This window comes from Rhodnius prolixus, unplaced genomic scaffold (assembly GCF_049639745.1).
Source record: "Rhodnius prolixus isolate KJV_2025 unplaced genomic scaffold, Rpr scaffold_3, whole genome shotgun sequence".
NCBI lineage: Eukaryota > Metazoa > Arthropoda > Insecta > Hemiptera > Reduviidae > Rhodnius > Rhodnius prolixus.
In genome coordinates, this window is record NW_027411603.1 from 20,850,752 (window position 1) to 20,867,365 (window position 16,614).

A 16,614-nucleotide genomic window follows, 5' to 3' on the forward strand; every position below is an offset into this window, starting at 1 on the left:
ATTTTATTATTAAAATTGAAATCAATATAAAAAAAAAGATAAAAATAAATTATGGAGTCAATATGACTCCACATTGGCAATAACTAAGTCAGAGCATCGGCAACGCAGTGTTAGATGGTCTTTCGGTTTTCTGACCAAAACTTTATTGTCCGATTCGTTTCCCGTAGGTGCACGAACAAAATATCAATTTTAGTCTTCTACGATTTCCCGTTTTTGAGTTAACAGTACGATTTTCAAACTTTCCTATAAGGATAACAAGGAAGTAAAGAAAGCGTTACAGTAAATATCAAAAATTGAACAAAGAATAATATAGTAATAATGTCTTCGGACGAATAAACTCCCACTTCTTTGACCACTAACAGCTGTTCATTAATTTCTGTCCACTTCCTTCCTCCTTAAGAGTTGGTAACACAATTCTCTTGAAATCCCTGGAGGTTCTACTTGTATTTTTCTTTTTATTTTTAAATACTAAAACATTTACACTTCTAAATTGAAAAAGTTTTCTGCTAGTACACCGAGTGTACTAAAGTGGAATAATTAACCTTGAAAAATATATTATTGTTTAATTTGTACTATAATAAACTTATAAGTTTGTTAATGTTTAAGTTGTTTAATGCAGCAAAATTTTGTTTCGAATTAACTTTTATAAACTAACATATCAAGTCTTTGGTTCTGTAACAACTTTCTTGTAACTGGACTGTATTTTTTTCTGTACTGGAAGTACGAAAACTTTGAAATAATGATTGGCTCCTGCATAAGTAAAGAAGGCAAATACTTTGGATGGTGAATTCAAGAAAATGACCATACTGAAAAAGATATATTGAAAATAAACTTGTGAAGAAGAATCGGATTCCATTGCACGACAATACTTAGGTCGTAGTAAAACAGCTCCGCTCTTTCGGCTTAAGAAATTAGGAGAATAAAGTTAAACATCGAGATTTGTGGAAAACCTAGACGCAGGTCGAGGTCCTACCTGGACGACACCAACATGGCTAGAGTGAGTTAGAAACAAATCTGATTACAAGCTGAGCTTACAATAATCCAGCGCTCACTATTAAACCTTTATTACATTCCTTAAGCATACGTTCAACTCACACTCCTCCAAATCTAGAAGGTCAGAAAGGCCTCGCTGGGAGACTAACATTCTTGCAATAAGACCAACATTAACATTTTAATAATTAGAAGCACATTTATTAAAGAACACATTTTCCAAAACACCCAAAGTCTTAGTAAAAAAAAGAAGGTAATATATTTAAAAGGAATACTTTGTCTAAGAACTATATTAACATGTAAAAGTTGATTATTATTTCAATGAGTACTGCAGCGTGCTGCTGTAACTTTTTGACATTTATAGTGATAAAGAGGGTGGCAATCTCAGCAATCTAAAGGTTATTTTGCTCAGTAAGCGGAGAAAGATGTATAAAGTTGGAGAGGTTATTTCACCGTAGTCAATAATTAACAGAAACATCATGAATACAAAACTCTCTTTTAAGCGACATTTTCCCCCTGTTCAAAAGAAACTTCCATTTTAACTGATAAAGTTCCATCTTAATAAAACAGATAAAGCTTTCGCTTCTGAGACAAAAAGTGAAAACTCAAAGAGAAGAATGAATACACGTTTAGGGGGGCAGCATTAACTTAATGATAAACGCTGAGATAATGTGCAAATTTACGTCTGTAAAAGTTTATAAAAAATTATGTCATCTTCGGAGGATAATAATATTGGAAAGATGAGTGAGAATAAGGACTTCCAAGATCTTACTGGAAAGGTCTGACAATACCCATCGTAGGACCTAACTCCTTGTCAGAATGAATGTAATGCCTTGTTAGAAAGTATTGCCCTAACGTAGAAAGTATCTGCACAAAATGCTGCAGCTAACTGCAGGAACAGTTGCAGGAAATTCAGCTAGAGATAAGGAACGCTGTCTCATTTGCTAAGAAGTGATGCCTAATAAATACAATAAATATTTAAGAACAAATTATATATTGCCACATCGCTCTTAAAACCCAAACAGGAAATACTTTTAAAACACTTACATAGTTTTGAAGCTAAAGTTTGGCCTTCTTGTCCGAAGCGTAGCGTTTTATTTAACTAACAGCATTAAGCATTTTATTGTCACATTTTCTGACAGAATGAAAGCGAGGTCTTCATAAACCCTAAGGAACATCTTTTGTTTCTAAACAAAGGGAGACCTAGTTAATGCCTAAATGTTTTAAAATTTTGTCCCTACTTTTTTCAAATTGCTTTAACTAAAATAATTAAGTCTTCATAATTTAAAATATTGTTAAAAATTAAATCTATAAAGTATTTCAATCTATTACAATATAAAAATTAATGTTCATTCTTTTTGGTGACTGATTCACAGTTTCAATAGGATGAAAAAATAATGGCCATTTCAGTCGTGATACATTTATTCTGCCGAGCTTTCGACCTAGGGACTAGGTCATCTTCAGGGCTAGTTTACATAGTAATATTTTTACATTACAGGGTTGGCGTGTCTTCTGTCTTGTCTGTTCATGGACTCACATGTACAGTCCATGTACCGACAAACAGAAGACCTACCAATTCTGTAATGTAAAAATATTACTATGTAAACTAGCCCTGAAGATGACCTAGTCCCTAGGTCGAAAGCTCGGCTGAATAAATGTATCACGACTGAAATGGCAATTATTTTTTCATCCTATAAAATTTAATATTATTTTCCCACGGATACCAAAAATGTAAGAAATCAGAAATAATTGAACGTCTCTACCCTTCGCATTAATTTTGGATTAAATTCAATAATCCAGACCAAATTTGAGAAATTTACTTTTCCTTTTACATTGACATAATTTATATTAAATCAAGTCAAAACTTATTCAAAGGGATTTCAAGATATAAATCTAGTAGCGTGACAAAATGCAGTTCATTAGTTGAGAGGTACCTCTTTTAAATTTTTATGGTTGAATCGTTCGTTAATGGAAGCTGGTCAAAGATCTGTGGCATTGCAGTCTTCTGTGTGGGTTTGTGAAAGAATTAGAGGAAAGTCTTCAGATAAGAGGGTTAAGATAGACCCATAAAAACTCGGAATGCCTTTTAACTAATAATTCTAACGAATCGTTATTTAGAATTTAAAACTTTGAAATGGTTTTGTTAAAAAAAAAGATTTGAATTTACATTATTCGCTAAAGAATTGACGAGCGTATTCTATTTCAAACCAGCTGAAGTATTTTCTTAAACTTTTTATCGAATTTCAGCTTTTTATAAATACATTTATTGTGTCAAATTAAACTCTCGTTTAGTTGGCTTAAGGGCTGTTCAGAATGGAAACGAGGAAATAAATGTACATGCTGGATTTAAGAGTATTGTCTAGCTGAAAGTAATCAGGCGTTGACTACAATCAATTCCTAGTCATGATGGGACTCTGAACACAGCCTTTTTCTTCAATATTGCTCTTCAATTTTTTTTTTTTTATACTAATTGGCTTCCAATGCTCTTAATGCGGAAAAGTTAGAAAGAACTTGTGGGAGGTATTTTTTGAGGAAAAATTGTGGTAAAAAAAAAGCTCACAATAATGTTATAAAAGCGATCATTATGTTGGCATTTATTTTACAATTTTTGAACAAGAAGAGTTTTATAAATTGTTATCTGGGTTTCTGTATCAAAAGGAACATCAATGATTTAAAAAAAAGATGTTTACTTATTGGATAAGCTTGAAGTAAGGGGAATTCAGGATGGAGAGTTTATTATTATGGAATGTAAAGGAGTTAATTTAGTTGGGGTAAATGGTTGAAAAATCCAATAGAAATCCCAGGATGCGTCCAAGAAGACAGATATTCTTTCTCCTAAAGGGGAGAAATTTTGTCCAAAACTCTGAACATTGCTGGATAATGGTCATCGGTTTAAAGAAGAATTCCAGTTACTTACTGTTCTCAAAGGAACGGGAGGATAATAGTGGTATACGCTTGATAAGCGGTTTAAGTTGATAAATTACGTTTAAAGGTATTTCAATCTTATCTTTACAAAGTATCTTTGACTCCAGTAATAATTCAGGATCGAAGGTTTTAAAACAGAAATCTCATTTAGGGATTTTTTTTAAAAAAAATGTAGAATCAAGAAGAACAGTCAGTTGATATGGCGATAGAAAAATTATCTTCCATATTACATTTTTAAACGAAAACATATGTTACAAAAGTTTGTTTAATAAGTGCAATATTTAAATCATTAAATATAAGGAAAAAACTGTGTGCAATTTGAGTTGTATTGATTTCTATTCATTTCATTTCATTTTCTGTTATCCCAGTTTTGAAAACAGTAAAAATTATCTTGAATCCATGGTTTCGAATTTCGAATTGTTTCAATGTCCCTTCTAAACACAAACAAGACAATATACAATTTTATTTAGTAATTTATTCTTTCACTTAATTTATATTTCTGAAATTTCTTTGTCAATTGCGTTTAGACTTCATTTATTGATTGATTTATTGAAGTATGGCTGATCTTTGACCGCTGCCTAGGAATTATTTGTGATACCCCGCTTCTGATTGTAATATTTTATAAATCTACCATCTACAAAGCCTACGAAGTCCCAAAAAATCTTGAGAAATGAAAGGTGGGAACAGTTTTTCAAAAATAACGGTCCATTTTTCAGTTAATCGATTTAATTGAATAACATAAATAATTAATATAATTTAAACATAAATAATTTAAAGAAGGGGCGATTATCTACTGCAAAATAACTAGCCAAACAAGTCCAAATTACATTTTATAAGCACGCTTATAGAACAAACTTGGCTTGGCCAAAGATATCATCGTTGCAGTTTCTAGAAAGTCATTCACAAAACAGTCACGCCTAAGCTGTTCATCTTTCAACACCTGTCGCCAAAAGACCTTGACTTGCTCTAAGTATATGGTTCCAAATGGAGTTGGCAAGAAAAGCAATAGTGTTTTTCATTTTCACTGTTTCTCTTATCAAATTTACGTTATAGAGGTTCTATCGAAAATATCATTTGTGTGGTCTCTTAAGTCAGAAAAAAAAAATGGTTTTCAGGAAATGGTCTATTTGTGTTTAGATTAAAATCGAAAGATGGGTTTACAGCTCTAAAATGTTACGTTGTTAGAAATAATTTCAAAAATTGGATTTTGAACAAAATTTATTAGTTAGAACCTCGAGTATTGCTATTTATAATTAGGATTGGAATAGCGAGGATTCGGTCAAAATCAAAAACAACAACTCCGTCTTTATGCCAATGTTTCCACAAATTTATTGCCTTTCTCAGGGCCTGAATATTACAAATAAATAACACAACAATAAGACCTATGAAACAAGGCTGGTTTGGGACTGTCTGCGTGCCTTGAAGGAAATTAGTGACCAAAATAAGGTCTTTCTGGTTTGGGTACCTGGTCATTCAGGACATAGAAGAAACGAAGCGACAGATTTTTTTTTTGGCCCGGGAAGGCTCTGCGGGACACTTCATTGGCCCGCATTGTTTTGGGGTGCCGAAGTGTGTGAAGTCTGCGGCCATTAACTTGTGGGTGCAGAGTAGGGCTCAGGAGTGGTGACTTGCCACCACTGGGTAGAGACAAGCGAAGGAGTTTATTAAAGGCTATTCGCCGAGGCTGACTGCAGAATTATTCCGTCAAGGCCGTGGGGCTATAAGGATGATTGTAGGCCTATTAACTGGCCACTGCAGGCTCAGAAAACACATACATCGCATGGGCCTGGCAGATGATAGCCTCTGTAGGTTCTGTCAAGAAGAGGAGGAAACGGCTCTGCACGTGTTGTGTCAGTTTGAGGGGCTCGTGTGGCTAAGGATGTTACTTCTCGGGGAGGAGAAACCAAGGCCTGTGAGCTTTACCCAAGAGTCACTCTCCAGCATTAAGAGTCTGATTAAAAGGACAGGTCTGGAGGGTTGAGCTTTAGAGTGAGGAAAGCCACAATAGATCCAAAGGGGTCGCAGTGGCGTAGGCCTTGAGGCCGCCCTAGTCTAATCTAATCTAAGACCTAAGGAAACACTGGAATAAATATATACACATATTATAAATAACTATAAGAAATTATATAAATTGCAAACTTTGTTGATACTAGCCTAATATAATTATACAAACAAATATTCTAATTTATATTATGTAAGAAAATGTAAGTATAAATGAAAATGAAATGAATTTAATTATGGTTTAAATATGTTCCTTACTTAAGCAATGTTCGCAAATGTGTGGGTAAAATTTTTACCATAATGTCCAATACACATATTGATAATGTTCTTCAAATAATTATTGTAGTATATTGCTTTTAATGACTTCGTCTTACAGCAAGAGTTCTTGAAATAATTGAACAAAAAAATTGTAGTGTTGACTAGAAACAAACAATTATTTTTAATACTGCTTATTTCCTCTTCATGAATTCACCGTCTGAGCCAGCCAAGTTTAATAAATTTAATGGACAGATTATCTCCCATAAAGTGAAAATAATATAGTTTTTGTTTTTCCAGTGTTGAAACACTAGAATAGCAATTTTCTTTATTTATAAAAGGTAAAGTAACCGCCTATTTTTTATTTTATTTTCCAGACGGGGCTTAATATCCAAGCACCAATTAGGTAATTTCTAAAAAGTAAAGATTTATAAACAAAAATAAATTTTATACAATGTACAAAACTAGAATAACTTAATTGCATAAATAACGCTGTAGCAGTTATTTATTCATGAACCAGTTTATTGTTTGAGTGTTTTATGTATGAACACATTTGATGTTTAAGTATGTGTGAGATGCATGGTTTTATATATATAAAACTGCATATAGAACTATCAATATAACTAACTTTAGTTCTAGTGGAAATCTGTTCAGCCTAATATACATTTCAAATGAGTTCCTCCAGCAGTTGATTTGTTGAGAACTTAACTATTCAGCTGTCTGTTCAACTTTTCTGCAACTTTTCTTATACAAACCATTCTGTCATATTCTCTTCATATTGTCTCAAAATATTTGTTCTTTAACTTCTCCTTCTTTGTCTTTTCTTAATAATTTTAACCTATAAATACAATGGAATATGGTAGTCTTTGGATCTATGACAAAGACATTGTTTTTTGTTTTTTTATGAATCTTCAGGAAGTGTCACACAAATTAAACATCCATTTTCGGCCTGTCAGATTTTTTCTCTTTTTTTGATTAGAAAAATAATATTGCTAGAGAGAAATGCCATAGTATGCGGACTTTAAAATTGTGCTTTTTCATTTTTTTTTTTGTGTTTCTATTCATTCTTATTTTACAAAGAGCTGTTTTCTACCAGCTCTCTGCTTTAACAACTCCCAGACAATTCCAACCGTCTACTTTGTCGATTTACTCCAAGTTAAATGTTAGTAATTGATTCCTTTTTTTTGAAGACCATAGACGACCAAGTGGAAGATACTCCTCTAATGTCAAATAATCATTCCATTTAATTCCTGCTGAAGCAATTGCATCTGAGGTGTACATTTCAATTAAATTAAAACAAAAATCTGAAATCTATATTTTACGGAAATGTAGCTAGCAGCAAATATTTTTTTTTTAATCATTAATTTAGTTACAATCAAAGCATTTTATTGTGTTATAAGCAACAAGGGTAACAATAAGCTACATTCACACATATCAGAGTGGAGAAGTTACCCAGCGGTAACACTCCAATAACATTCTACTTTCTACTGACTCTCTTCATCAGAGAGGAGATGGCGAGGGCCACTGTCTTTTAAGACGTCTGGAAGTGTTGTCTGGAAATGTTCTTGAAAATAGATGTTGTACCAGTGGATTGTGATGAGATTGAAGGTTAAGATGGACTTTTCTGTATCATGTTTTTGCAACTTGTGTGACGAAAGGAATGTTCAAATCTGTGTGAATGGTTTGATTGGTGACGTAGAATGGAGCCAAGAATTTTAGATTGCAAGGCCCCGGACCCTTTGCAGATTTGAGCGTTTGGTTGAACCCCACAGTTCGATGTCATAAGCCCAGACTGGTTTTAATATACTTACATATATAAGTCTTTTGTTGTCCAGAGTGAATTTTGATCTGTTGTCGAGTAGTCTTTTCAGTTGTCGGAAGCGTCTGTTGAGTTCTGTTCTCTTAAGTCGAGTATGAGGGTTCCATGTTAGTCTTCTGTCAAGGTAAAGCCCAAGGTAGCGGACTACGTTGACTACTAGTAAAGGAATTAAATTGTAAAAGACAGGAGGAAGAGTGATGCGTCGAAGAGTGAAGGTAATGTTTTGAGATTTTGTTTCTTTAAGTTTGATAGCCCCATTTTTTGAACCATTTTTCTGAGGAGGTGAGGTGAGACTGAAGGTAGCAGCAAATTTAAAACCTGTTTTTGTTTAAAATTCTCAATAGGTTATTTATTTGTTTGTTGATTTATATAATAATAATAACAATAAGTACAATAAAAGGGTAATAATACCAATTCGTTTAATTGAATTTAGACCAAATGCTCCATACTACGTCCCTTAACAGAACCATTCACTCGGATCAAAAAAAAAAAAAACCTCTTATTCAAGACTTACTTACTGCCCAAAACAAGAAATTCCACTCTCTCGTCTTGTCGCACACCCTAATCCTCTCATTGAGACCCAGCATTCATCACTGACTCCTCCAGACAACCCTAAAAAGTCGACTGAAACAGCGCTAGCCTTCCTAACTTGTTGCAGGAACAATCGCGCCTGCAGTTAATAAAATTTCAATGAAGTTATTTAATAAAAAGAACTTAGGTAATATAAGCTATTCCCTTTAAATGGCTCAATTTTGCTGTTTTGAGACCAGAATTTCCTTTGATATACGAGTATATAAATAAAAAATAGTCTTGCCTCATATAGTCTGTTACATTCTTCATTTAAATGTGCTCCTTTTGAACCCGCCCCTTAGTTTTAGGATGGTAATCACTCAGATCCTTACTGAGATTATACGTAAATTACTTTTTTTTAAACTAAGTGATTAATTTCAAGTCTTCCTGTACTCGTATAATGAACAACTCTCCACCAAATATACTTAACCTGTTAGTTTATAACCTAATAAATAAGTAATATGTCTAAAAAAAAATGTTCTGCAGTCTAGAATACTTCAGAAAGACTTCACAATTACCTTCACTTGTTTCGGTAATACAAGCTTAAATATTAATGTGAGCAGGTACCTATCTCTTGGGAATGCTTGGAAACATTAGGAGGGTTTTATTTATTTATTTTCTAGATTTAAGAGATGAACTTGCTTGCGATCGCTCAGGTGCCAAGCCTTTGAGGCCCCTTAATAATAATTATAGTAAATCCTTGTTTATTGAAATAATGGAAAAGTCACAACTTAAAACCAATAAATTCTTCCATTAAAACAATTGATATATAGAAGAAATTCTTAAAATATGATTTTTCTTAAAGTTCTTTTAAACATTATTTCCAGAGTTAGCGAGCTCTTGGTTTTTAATTAAATCTCTAACACCGATCCAAACTGAGAATTATACATTCTTTTTCTGCGAATAAGAAGAAAAAAACTTAATTATAGGAAAACACTTAGGAAATGATTCAGAGTTGAGAAAGCAAATCAATTAAATGAAGGAAGGATTGCTACTACTCTTGGGGAAAGACAAACAAAAGAGCGGCACAATGGTACCCCCTGCACACAAAAGGCAAACGACTAACTGATAACGGAAGTAGGTCATCAATAAAACAGGAAATTTTAGAGCTATGAGCCATCTTTTTTAAGGCGATAAAATAAATCATTAGTTTTTGAACAGGTTTTTTCTCCCCGTTGGTGACATTTTTCATTTTTTTTTCCTTAACCATAAGTCTCCTAATTCAAATAGAAGTGCGAACATAGTTGATAAATGTTGAGGTAACTGTTCAGTTCATTTTTACCCCCATAGTCCGATTTAACCCTCCATCGTACGCATTTAATCTGTGAGATGAAGAGGGCATTTTCTTGTTGATAGAAACTCAGGTATTTCTTTGAATGAGCCTTGGCCCTCAGTAGCTTCCTCTTTTTCCTTCTTCTAACCGAACGGCCTGTCGGCATTTTACTCTGAGTTATGTGGTGTTACGCGTAATCTGTCAGATTAGTTGCTGTTTGGTCTTTGCAAACAAACGCGGTAAGTGGACTGTATAGAATAGGGTGTAGTTCTTAATGCGGGCAATCAAATGAAATTATACAAATAAAATGAAATAATAAAGCTTACCTTCCAAGATGTGGACACTGGCGTGACAAAGCTCTAAGGAAATGGAATCCCCAAAGGGAAAAGAGAGTCGACTCCCCCACCCCCTGGCCCCAGATACCTTTATGAGCGTAGATTATGTCCTCTTGACTAAAGGCGAGCAGATTGAAGGCCAAGTAGGCGTTAATATTCTTTATAGCGGTGAACATGCGGTGTAACGAGAATAGCGGAAAACTGCGTACCCGTGAACATGCGGTGTAACGTATAGAAGTGAACACGGGTTAACACTTAAAATTGCGGTGTAACAGAAAGAGTAGAAAACTGGACACTCATACAGTTGCGGTGAACGTGCGGTGTAGCGAGAATAGCGGAAAACGGAAAACACTTCCGTACGAGTGCCAGAGAACAAACGTTACGAACAGACTGCGGTAAACGATGAAGAGAGACTCCGAGAGGGGACTGAACAGAGCAATGAGCAGTCGGAAGTTGTCGTAAGCACGACAACTGCCGAGGTCGATGCGTGCGATGCGGTTAGCATACATTGAGGGACAGAAAGGAGTTAGAATGAGCCGAAACAGTTGCTCCCGATGGTCTTATTCTTTGGGTATTGAAATTTTTCAAGTTTTCTAACCAAAAACTGTTACAAAGTAACAGTTTTCTACTTATTGTCTATTTTTGCAACGAGTGTCTTTTGTTGAATAATATTGAAGTTTTTTTTTTTAATTTTTAGAAGATCAAGTTACGGATGACTTTTGAGTGCGTATGTACAGATAAAGTAACCAAATTGCCGGATAAAAAACCTACTTCTAGTGTTAGACGACGGAGCCATAATATTTTATAGCGTTTGCCTGGTATAGTTGGTGACAACGTCGGACAGAAACGTTCGGAGATGGTTCATGGTCATTCTTTCGCACTTCTGAACATAGGCGGGCATCAATACGTAAAAAATTTCTTGGGTAATGCTAATAAACCATCTCACACATTCATTCATAAATGTGCACCTCAAAATTAGGGATGACTTACTTTTCTATTCACATTAATGTACTGTTCTACTTTATGAGTTTTTTTTTTAAAGAAAAACTTAAACTGAAATTTTTCATACGTTTCCAAAAGATTTTTGATGAAATTAACAGCTATTGGGTCATTAATCTCTCAGATTAGTTGCGCCCTATGGTGTTACAAAAATATTGCGCCCGATGGAGGGATAGATCCATCAGAAAATAATTCTTCGATTAACTATAAAAGAAATCAACTTAATTATGTAAAACTATGTGATCCATTAGAACAGTAATATTGAAATAGAGTACAAAGATCTATTCTACAAACTAAGCGGTTTCAGTATAACAGTCAATACTGGTTTGTGGCCAGCAATCCATTTCCATTTGTAATTCGTCTTGCCAATTTTATAGTTTCTCATTATACAATTAAACGTTTATTTTTCTACTTTCACTTGGCTGACTAAGCAAGATAGATCCCTGATTCAAATCCAGATGTTGGCCTTTAGATTTTCTCTTCCTAGGAGCTTTATACAGCTCACTGTCCGGTGTTAGGGTTTTTGACACTGAGAGAACACTGTCTGAAGGCTCTTGCCGAAGAAATGGAGGGAAAGAAAAGGGGTACTGCTCATCAACTTTTTTGCGAAAAAAAAAAAGGCGAAACAACTCTGCAAGATACTGCAAGTCCTTCAAGAAACTTCACAGAACCGTAGAAAACAAACGCCATCTGGATTCTGACGAAAGGAGTCTATCTCCTTTATAATAGTGCTTGTACGCAAACCTCTCGTGCAATACAAGAGTTGTTGACCTCATTTGGTAAGATGTTTAAACTACACCTTCGCAGCCACCATCTCACACCTGGTGTCCATCATTCTCTTACTAAATTGAAGGTTTGCAGGAAAACACTTTTCTGATAAAGACCAGCTGAAAATAAAAGTGAAAAACTGGCTAATAGCCGTGGTAAGAGACCTCTAAGATTGAAAAAAAAAAATCATCCCACCAAATGTTTTCAAGAAAAAAGGTGATTATGTGAAAAAAATAATGACACAATACACTATAGTAACTCTAAATTCAAATAAATATATGCTGCTTTGAATTATAGAAAACTCTATTAACTTTCTTTACAGTTAACCCTCGTACATCAAGTTATTCCGCAATGCTGTACACTTTAACAATATCATGACATTTATACCAATTGTCGCATTGCATTTTTTTAAAAAAAGGATGTAACTTGAAGAGTCAGCTACTGCAAGGAAAACTAATATTACAACCTTGCTGCATTACTTTTTGGAATCTTAACTTTCAGTGACAAAATCTTAAACGACATCGATTTATTATTTAATAATTGGTTATTCTTAAAATATTATTCAAGGCGAATAATAAAGAAAGCACTAATGCAACTGGAACCTGAATAGTCAAGTTTAGGTTATTCTTTTATTTTATAAATGAAATTCATTTGATTTAATACCATCCAAAAAAAATGGATATTGTATCAAACTGAACAGAGTTTTTATTCATATTTCACATAGTTTCTCTTGTATCGAGTATACAGTCATTGAATAAAACAGCAATACATCGTACAGTCCTTTTTGCTTACCTTTTACTACTGATTTTGATTTTTGTTCACTTTGAAAAATCAAAAGTTTGTTCAGTTATGTTTTTTTCTGAAAACAACATCTGAATAAGGTAACCCTAATTTATATTTCAGCAAATTTGGGAAGTTCATCTTTTATCAAAAAAAAAAGGAGGGAAAACAAATCTTCGATTCTCAACCGTTTACTTTTTTGTGCTGTTTTTTGACGACAGCCAGGGCCGGATTTAGATGAAAAGAGGCCTTAGGTTATTCCACTTATAAGGCCCTCATACAAACGAACAGACCCAATGAGCCGAACGCGTTGATCTTAACCAATACATTTTTATGTTTGTTTATTAGTTATATGCGTAGAATTTCTCTTTATTTTCGGTTCAGTTTTCACTGTTTTTAGAATAGTGTAATTTTAATTTTGCTGATAATTCGGATGTAACTCTTGATCTTGAGGCCCTAGGCTGAAGGTTTGAAGCCGCCACCATTTAGTACTGTACTAAATGAGATAATTGTCCTGCATGCAGTTATAAGATTGCATTCATTATTCCGTGTGCATTTTTAATTTCGTTTTTTTGACGAGTTGTCAGCATGGTCTGAGCAAATCGCGCTTCGTGGTGCTGAATTCGTCATTTTCATAGGAATTCAGGTTAAAACGGTCCGGTACGACAGTAGTGTAAAGGTTAAAAAGTGCACGAAAAAGCGTAACGTTGAAAAACACCCAACTTTTACAATTTTTTCTTTTTTTCTATAAAAGATAAAATTCCCCCAAATTTCCTTTATAATATAGTGCAAATCCTCCTTTATAATCTCAATTTTTTTTACCAAAACCCAGATTTAGCAGAATTCCAGAAAAAAGTTGCCAAAAATTGAGAAAAAAAAGCGGCATTTTCATAAAACGTTTTTGTTGTTGTTAATCTTAAAATAATAAGGTACCAATTGAGAAATGTGAAAAAATTTTGTGAAATACAAGTACAACGAAATAAATATTAACTAATTTTGATAATAATTAGTAAGGAAACGGACTAAAGCAAGCAGCGCGTGCCTTGTGTTCAGGAAAAATCCGCATGATTGTTTTACTAGGCAGCAAGTTTTGAGGGCGCCAAAGTCTACTTCCGCCTGGCATCTAGCGTGGCTATATAAGGAGGGCATTACATTAAACTTTCCATTTCTGGTCGATATAATAAAGCTCCAAGGTGTTAAATCATCTTCTAACTGGGGTTTTGCTGGTCCCTGGAAATCTGTCAATAACCGGTTCACTTCTATTTGAAGGATCTAGATATCCGTCATCTCCCCAAGTTATCTCAATCCTATCCCTCTGCAGACAATCAAATTACTTAGTATTTCCTAAGGAAGTCGTCTTTTACACTCTCTCCGTTGAATGGAGATAAATATAGTAAAACATCTTTATAATCTTTAATATTATAAAAAAAAAGTATTTAAATTTAAGAATTTAGCATTTGTTTAACAAAGAGTTTTAATTATTGTAAAACAAATATTTTATGAGCGATTTTGAAAAACTTAAGCGCCATTATTCGAGCCACTAATAGACAAAGTCTGCTACATGAAACAGGAATATTTATGCAACATCAATTAATTAAAAACATTCTACACCATCATATTAACAGCAATGAAGAGAGAGAGATAAAGGCTTCATTAATTTCTAAATACATCCGTCAAAATCAATGATTAATAAGTGTAGTTAATAATCTGTGCTAATAACTTTCACATCACTTTGAACTTAGCAACAAGCTTCATAAAATATTTGGCTTCACCGCTTTACGATTTGTAAAGAGAAGGATGATTTAACCATTCATTATTCATAAAAAAAAAAAAGAAAAAAGAAAAACGAAACAATGCATCGCCTACGTTAAACCAGGAATCCCTGGTTAAATGAATATTCTTCTAATAATGAAAAAAAGTAGGTGGGATAGTACAATATATCCTCTTTTTATGTATTTTAGCTACTGTATTAGGATTTAATATTCTTTAGAAAGGTGTTTAAATATTTATTTATTTTAAATACGAACCTCAGTTAAACCATTTTGTAGATTTCTCTTTTTATTTGGCGCTACAGAGGTGAAGTCTATTTTATTGCTTATCCCAAAAACCCACAACTAAATATCATATTATTATGAAATTTCTGTACCTCAATGTTACCCTCGTCAATGAAATTTAAATAGAATATTTTAAAATTGTTTTATACAAATATATAATACTTTATTAAAAGTGCTCTGCTATGTTTTTGTTTTTTTTACTGTAATATAACAGTTTGTATTTTTTAGAATTGTGTAAATAATGTAACCGCACATTCATATAACCGAGTTTTTAATTAAGCAACATAAAAAAATGTAATTTTTACTGCTTATTTCTCTTTTACAGAAAATGAATCACCCTTTATAGCCGATATCTGTAATGATCCTTCTTGCCACTCTTCCCTTTGCATCCATGGTATTATTAAACTATATATAATTTTTAATTAAACGATCACAAAAATATTTATTAGATCGATCCCATTAATTAGACCTAAGTCATAAAAGTTTATTATTAAAAAAAAACCTTCCCTCTAGAGACAAGACAATCCATTAATTATTTCATTATTACTTTAAATTCTTACATAAAATATTTTTTTAGAGCTTCGCTTTCGATTATATACAATATGGGGCTCTGGTATTCTATAACTACTGCAATAATTCCAATTAATTAACGTTTTATCAACATTTAACTCATTAAATGGTCAAAGATTACTGGAATAATTTAACAAAAGGAATCCAGCCGGCAAACTTTTACTTGCGTAAATTTTACAAGAGAGAAATTATCACATTGCCGACCTCACGAGTTGCAACTGAATATATTGCAACTGAAGGGAACTATAATATTGGAGTTGATTATATCTAGTTCGTTAATATTATATGTTAATATAGATTTCTTCAATTACATTTTTAATCTAGTTGTTCTCCACACAATTTTATACATATATGTAATTAAAACTGTCCGGTAGGACAGTTGTATCAGGGTTGATCGTCAAAAACTGCACGAAAAAGCGTAACGTTGAAAAACACCTAACTTTGACAATTTTTTTCTCTATTTCTATAAAAGATAAAATTCCCAAATTTTCTTTAAATTATAGGGCAAACCCTCCTTTATAACTGTAATTTTTTTGCAACAACCCAGATCTAATAGGTTTTGAGAAAGAAGTTGTCGAAAATGAGCAAAAACGGCTTTTTCAAAAAATGTTCTTGTTGTTGTTCTTCTTCTTGTTACCTTTTTTGTAAACTATAAAATAGATATGCATATTTTTAGTTGGTTATAAAACTTCTTTACAAGTACTTAAATAAAGGGATACATTAAATTAAAGTTTGAAAATGAATGAATTATAATTATAAGTATTATTTATTTGTTATTAACTATGTAATTTGTGCTCACGTAAGACGAATTCAAGACTGAAATTTATTTTTAACTCCGTAATTCAAATTACAGCAGTAAAAGACCAACTCTAACTTTCCCTTTTTCATTTTAATGTGCGAGTGAATGTGATGATTATTCAGAATAAAGATAAATCACAAGAATAATTTGGAATAGAGTTAAAATGAAGTGCGTTTTTAATACCAACTATGGTGATGAGATACATCTTTTATTATTCTAACAGAAAAATATTTATGGGTGTTAAAAGGCCAGCATAAGGGTTTGTGACATCTAATACATTCTAAAAAATATGATACCAGAAGTATGAATGAAATGTTGGGTACTTGCTGATTTGTGAACCTTTTGGCGTTTAATCAACCCTTATACTTAACTTTTAAAACTGTAAATTTTTTGTTAAGGAGTTTATAGTCATCGAAGTGCGAGAAACTCTCTCTTGCAAAGTGAGCTTACAATGCTCAGGGTATTCCCTTGATTTA

At 33.0% G+C, this 16,614-nt stretch overlaps 1 protein-coding gene across 1 annotated transcript in view; it reads right to left on the reverse strand.

Moving 5' to 3' along the window:
• Positions 1-16,614, reverse strand: part of LOC141453579 (acetylcholine receptor subunit alpha-like) — a 338,623-nt gene that overhangs the window by 268,496 nt on the left and 53,513 nt on the right. The window lies entirely within an intron of this gene.